Source organism: Panthera uncia, unplaced genomic scaffold (genome assembly GCF_023721935.1).
Source record: "Panthera uncia isolate 11264 unplaced genomic scaffold, Puncia_PCG_1.0 HiC_scaffold_246, whole genome shotgun sequence".
NCBI lineage: Eukaryota > Metazoa > Chordata > Mammalia > Carnivora > Felidae > Panthera > Panthera uncia.
The window spans coordinates 55,067-62,167 of record NW_026059194.1 but is presented as its reverse complement, the minus strand read 5'-3'; positions in this window follow the sequence as shown (position 1 = coordinate 62,167).

Here is a 7,101-nt window from a genome sequence, read left to right as displayed (position 1 = left end):
CCAGAAAAGACCCCAAATAGCCAAAGCAATCTTGAAAAAGAAAACCAAAGCAGGAGGCATCACAATCCGAGACTTCAAGCTATACTACAAAGCTGTAATCATCAAGACAGTATGGTACTGGCGCAAGAACAGACACTCAGATCAATGGAACAGAATACAGAACCCAGAAATGGACCCACAAATGTATGGCCAACTCATCTTTGACAAAGCAGGAAAGAATATCCGCTGGAATAAAGACAGTCTCTTCAGCAAGTGGTGATGGGAAAACTGGACCGCGACATGCAGAAGAATGATCCGGGACCAATTTCTTACACCATACACAAAGTAAACTCAAAATGGATGAAAGACCTCAATGTAAGATAGGAGGCCATCAAAATCCTCGAGGAGAAAGCAGGCAAAAATCCCTTTGACCTTGGCTGCAGCAACTTCTTACTCAACACGTCGCCAGAGGCAAGGGAAACAAAAGCAAAAATGAACTACTGGGACCTCATCAAAATAAAAAGCTTCTGCACAGTGAAGGAAAACAATCGGCAAAACTAAAAGACAACTGACAGAATGGGAGAAGATATTTGCAAACGATATATCAGATAAAGGGTTAGTATCCACAATCCATAAAGAACTTACCAAATTCAACACCCAAAAAACAAATAATCCAGTGAGGAAATGGGCAGAAGACATGAATAGACACTTTTCCAAAGAAGATATCCAGATGGCCAACCGACACATGAAAAAATGCTCAACATCACTCATCAGCAGGGAAATACAAATCAAAACCACAATGAGATACCACCTCACACCTATCAGAATGGCTAACATTAACAATTCGGGCAACAACAGATGTTGGTGAGGATGCAGAGAAAAAGGATATCTTTTGCACGGCTGGTGGGATTGCAAACTGATGCAGCCACTCTGGAAAACAGGATGGAGGTTCCTCAAAAAATTAAAAATAGAACTACCCTACGGCCCAGCAATTGCACTACTAGGTATTTATCCAAGGGATACAGGTGTGCTGTTTCAAAGGGACATATGCACCTCAATGTTTGTAGCAGCACTACCAACAATAGCCAAAGTATGGAAAGAGCCCAAACGTCCATCAATGGATGAATGGATAAAGAGGATGTGGTGTATACATACAATGGAGTATTACTTGGCAATCAGAAAAAATGAAATCTTTCCATTTGCAACTACGTGGATAGAACTGGAGGGTATTATGCTAAGAGAAATCAGTCAGTCAGAGAAAGACAAAAAGCATATGACTTCACTCATATGAGGACTTTAAGAGACAAAACAGATGAACATAAGGGAAGGGAAACAAAAAATAATATAAAAACATAAGAGACTCTTAAATTTGGAGAACTGAGGGTTACTGGAGGGGTTGTGGGTGGGGGCATGGAGTAAATGGGTAAAGGGCATTAAGGAATCTACCCCTGAAATCATTGTTGCACTATATGGTAACTAATTTGGATGTAAATTTAAAAAAATAAATTAAAAAAATTTTTAAATGAAATAAAAAAAAGAAACTACATAATCTATTCCTGAAGAATTCAGCATATTCTAAGATTTTGCTGTCTGCGTCTGTATCATGTCATTTAACATGTTCCTGATATTGTAGTTAGATCTAGAAGCCTAATTTAACTCAGATTCAGCTATGGAGTAGAATATTCATAGAGGTACCTACAATTCAGCTCTCTTTTAGACAGCTGTGAATCAATGATGAAATACTGTTGCTTCATGAGGGGTTCAAAATATGGTAATATGTTCTCATTCCTTTGTCATCTATTAGCTGACATACCTCTACAAACTGAATCTTTATCAGTTCTGTGTTTATCCTGAAGACAACACATTCACACAATAGAAATAAATGCTTGATTCTTTCATCTTATTTACCAGTTTTCAGAAAATAGGTTGGTTCCCTCACAGCCACCAAAGTTTAAAAAGTGAGTTGTTGGGGCACCTGGGTGGCTCGGTCGGTTAAGCGTCTAACTTCGGCTCAGGTCATGATCTTGTGGTCCGTGAGTTCAAGCCCCGCATCGGGCTCTGTGCTGACCACTCAGAGCCTGGAGCCTGTTTCAGATTCTGTGTCTCCCTCTCTCTCTGCCCCTCCCCTGTCCGTGCTCTGTCTCTCTCTGTCTCAAAAATAAATAAACGTTAAAAAAAATTTTTTTAAAAAGTGAGTTGTTTAGTATCACTTGGTAGTCCTAAGTTTTAAAGTGATGTGTTTCAGCCCCTTCCAATAATTTCTGATTGATGCTCAAATTATCCCAGTACAATCAATATTTTGGCCAGTACAAGCCTCTTCAAGATGGCTCCCAAACCCTTTTGACAGAATCCCAGTAGTCTGTTCTTTCCTTACTCTTTGGTAGAACAAGATAAAAATCTAGTATATTTCCTACTCTAAACCAGGATTCAGACATTTTTCCAGGTTCCTCTATCTGTTTTTGGCTGTATATTACATTTAGAGATCACAGTCTGGGCATATTCTGATTTTTAGTGCTTAGTGTGAGAAATACCAACTGCAGGGCTGTATTTTACCTCTTGCAATGTGCTCCTTCCCACCAGAAGTCATTTACACCTGCCATTCCCTCTTGTCTGGAACACCCTTCTCTCTTCTCTCCACTTCTAACCTACTTACCTCTCTCCACTCATCTTTAATATTTTAGCTCAAACCTCAGTATCCAAGAAGGCTTTTCCAACTTCCTGGCATGATCAATTTCTCCTGATTCATGCTCTCAAAGAGCACATGCCCTTCCATACATTGGTGCTCTTGAAAACACTGCTTGATCCACACCTAATTTCATGCTAGACTATAGTATCTAAGAGAACAGGAACCATGTTGGTTTTTGCTCATCATTGTGCCTTGAGTGCCGAGTCAATGCCTGACATGAAATAACATCCTGTAGTGGGTTGATTAGTTTCTCCCGCTATCCCTGCCCCCCCCCCCCAAGAACTCATGTCCACATGGAGCCTCAGATTGTGACCTTTACTTGAAAATAAGTTCTTTGCAGATGTCCTTAGTTAAGGTAAAGCCACACGGGATTAGGGTGGGCCCCAGATTCAATGGCTGGTGTCCCCAGAAGGGGTAAGGACACACAGACACAGGGAATAAGGCCCTGTGAAGAAGTGAAGACAGGCACAGAGGTTGGAATGGTGCAGCTGTAGGCAAGGAATACTGAGGATTGCAGGGGACCACGAGAAGCTGGAAAAAGCAAGGAAGGATTTTTCCCTATAGCCTGCAGAGAGAGGATGGCCCTGCTGACAACTTGATTGCAGACTACCAGCCTCCAGTACTGTGTGTGAGAGAATACATTTATATTGTTTTAAACCACCCGATCTCTCGTACTTTGTTATTGCAGCCCCAGGAAATATGATGGGCATTACATTTTAAAACTGCATTAGGAAGGGTGATTGCTTTAAAAATCAGTGCATCGACCATAGAAGCAGCTTCTCGGCTTCTTCTCGAACCTCAGGTAGGCTCAGCCTACTCGCCTCCACTCCAGCCTCCACACCGGCCTCCACCATGTCCATCAGGGTGACCCAGAAGTCCTACAAGGTGTCCTCCTCCGGCCCCCGGGGTTTCAGCAGCCTTTGTTATTGAGGCGCCAGGAAATATGATGGGCATTACATTTTAAAACTGCATTAGGAAGGATGATTGCTTTAAAAATCAGTGCATCAAAGGGGCGCCTGGTGACTCAGTTAGTTAAGCATCCGACTTGGGCTCACGGTTTGTGTGTTTGAGCCCGGGGTTGGGCTCTTTGCTGTTAGCACGGAGCCTGCTCTGGATCCCCTGTCTCCCTCTCTCTCTCTGTCTTTCGTGTGTGCTTCCTCTCTCTCTCAAAACTAAATAAACATTTAAAAAAATAACATAAAAATCAGGGTTTCATGGAATATAATTTATCTGATTAATCAAATCCCCCACAAATCTGGTATCCCAGATAAAAAGGGAGTGCTTCCTTCCACCCTTTGCCATAAAGAGACTCTTCTCCCCACGACCCACCCCCCTGCTCCCCATGCTGAGAGCGCTCAAGGCTTGCTGATGACAGAGGGAGAAGATGGTGACTATGCCACAGAGTATGGAGATGCCTGCTTGGGGAAAATTGGGGTAGATGGGCGGACTCTTTTTGAAGCTGCTAGGGACATGGGAGCCAATATTTGCAGACAAAAAAAACCAAAAGGCAAAGAAAAAGAGGGTCTTTAAAACAGAAATATGTGAAGCCCTGGGGACTCGGAGTTGCCAATAGACTTTCAGTTTGAGAATGAGAGTCCTGTTCACGAGATCCCCGCCCCCCACCCAAGATACCTGTGGTCACCAATCTGCACCTGTTATAACACGTGCCATCTGCCTCTACTGCTCTTCTCAGCTGGTTTCTTATTCAAGGCAACAATATCCCCTTCCTTAAACCCTGCCTCCTTTTCATTGCATCACAGCTTCTCACTCATGCCATTCCACAAGAACATTCCCGATCATCTGTCCATTATTCAAAACACCCTAAACAGCTAAACGTTACCACTGAGTAAATCTCTTTAAGCAATGCAGGGTTGAGTTTGATTCCAGCAAGCAGCTAAACCCAAAATAATCCCTTCTAAAGTGCTACAAACTATAGAGTAGGTCTCATTTAATAGAAATGATGCATGACATTTACGAAGTTGTAGTCTGATTTTAAACTGATGCCTCACTCAGTGAGTGCAAACAAGTGAATTATAGACTTTCCTTTGTCTGAAAGGAAATCAGATTAAAGGCTTTCTGAGTGCGACCAAAGATCCCACCTCAAGAATTCTACTTAATGTCATACTGGGCTTGATTGAGAGTTCAGCCTCACATGGTAGAAACACTGCTCAATCTGAAGTCATAAGACCTGGATTGGAGACCTGCTACTTCCAAGCAGGGCAAGATTGATCAGGCCACTTCACATGATTAAATGAGGTGGCGGTGAGTCCAGAAGCATCTAAGGGTACGACCTGGTGTGCAATTGTCATGTAACAAAGGTGGGCGTGGGATATAATTAGATGCAGATTGGGATGACTGGGAGCAAAGGACCTCAGAGCGAAACAGAATCAGGCTCAACTTCTGAGTCGTCTCTCACTGGCTTTGCATGTTGACCTATTCAAAGGCTTTCTTTGCCTCAGCTTCTTCCTCTGTAAAGAGGGGGAGTCCATTCCTACCGAATAGGGCCCTTATGAACATTGAAAAACAGACTGCATAAAGAGAACTTAACACAGTGTCTAGCACATTAGAAGCAGTCAATAAATGCTTTTGTTACTATCATTATTCATACAATTTAAAGTTTCAGAGAGCTGCTTTATAGCGATTCTAAGTTTTTGGATGTTGAAAATACTAAGATATTGAAATAAAATAGTATTTGGACTCCCAGTGTTTTTTAATACATTTTTAAGTTTGTTTATTTATTTTTAGGGGTGGAGAGGGAGGGGCAGAGAGAGGAGAGAGAGGATCCCGAGCAGGTTATAAGCCATCAGCACAGAGCCCCGACGTGGGACTCGGTCGCACAAACTGTGAGATATCACAAACTGTGAGATCATGACCTGAGCCAAAACCAACAGTGGGAAGTTTAACCACCCGAGCTGCCCAGGTGCCCCTGGGCTGTCTTGTTTTTAACTAAATGCAAATTAACGCTAAGTCATCACAGGCTAAAATCTGAACTTTAAAATTATGATAATGATGTTAGCAAAAAAAAAAAAATGTAACAAGGGAATATCAAAATATTTTATTACCAGAATGTGATATACAGAAGATCTATCCAATCCATGTTCTTTCTCTAATAGTACTAGCAAAACATAGTTTATGAGAATATTCAAGATAGGTAAAAGCATGTTCTAATACATACTCATTTTATTACATCTGAGGCACTGGGTGATTATCTTCTCCCAGATTGTCTCCTGTTTTCTGATAGTCAACATTCAGCCATTAGAAAGTTAGTCCTTTGACTTAGAAACATATTCTCTGGCAGGAAGACAACACGCTATCAGATATAAACATCCAAGTGGACATGAGGTTATCAGATACATTCCAAAAAGAGATTATGGATTCATAAATATCTTAGAGCCAGAAAGGATCACTACCCAAAGGGAAAAGAAAGGTGACCAGATGCTCCGAAGACAAACTTTACCTCCCTCCCAGCTTAAGCGGGCTCCACCATCGGCAAGGGGAAACCAGGAACATTTTATGGATAAGAATGGATTTTATTAAAAAAAAAAAATCAAGTGCGAACTTGCAGTTGTGTAATTGTGAAAATAGATCTGAGTAAAAGATTCCAAAGGCTATTTTTTTTTTTCAAATTCTGTCAATGATCCAGATACTTGAGATACTTGTGTAAAAGAACATGATCTGCATAGAACACTGCCTGTCTAAAATGTTTTTATAATATCTATTGTGGAGTTATAATTTTACTTAGGACAATGCAATGAAATGACAAACTCTTAAAAATCACCTATTTTTAGTCTTTGCTTATACATAAAAATAATATAAAACTAGGTGTCAGATTGGCAGGTCTGCCTTTTGGCAGCCAAAGGCATGGCACCGAGAATGTATAATTATAAAATCACTCAACAACTATTTTGTCATGCAGCATGGCAGGTAAATAATGGTTGTTTAATGTGTGAATTATTTTAGGATCAGGTTATGCAAATGTAGGCATTTGTTCCAGTGAAGGTTAAGCCTCTGAGAGGTAAGGGCTACCATCCCCCTGATAATATTCTCTATTCTCAACAAAGGAAGTGTAAGTTTTCCTTTGAGTACTTTTTTTAAAATTATAAAATTTCAGAAGAAATGTGTGCTTATTCCTTTTAAACCCTAACATATGAACGTATAAAGTAAACTATGAGGGGCGCCTGGGTGGCTCAGCCGGTTGAGCGCCCGATTTCAGCTCAGGTCATGATCTCGCGGTTCGTGGGTTTGAGCCCCACGTTGGGCTCTGTGCCGACAGCTCAGAGACTGGAACCTGCTTCAGATTCTGCGTTTCCCTCTCTCTCTGCCTCTCCCCCCGCTCATGCTCTGTCTACCCTTTCTCTCAAAAATAAGTAAGCATTAAGAAAAAAAAATTTTTTTTAAGTAAACTACGAATATCTCCCTCTTACCTACTCTCCCTG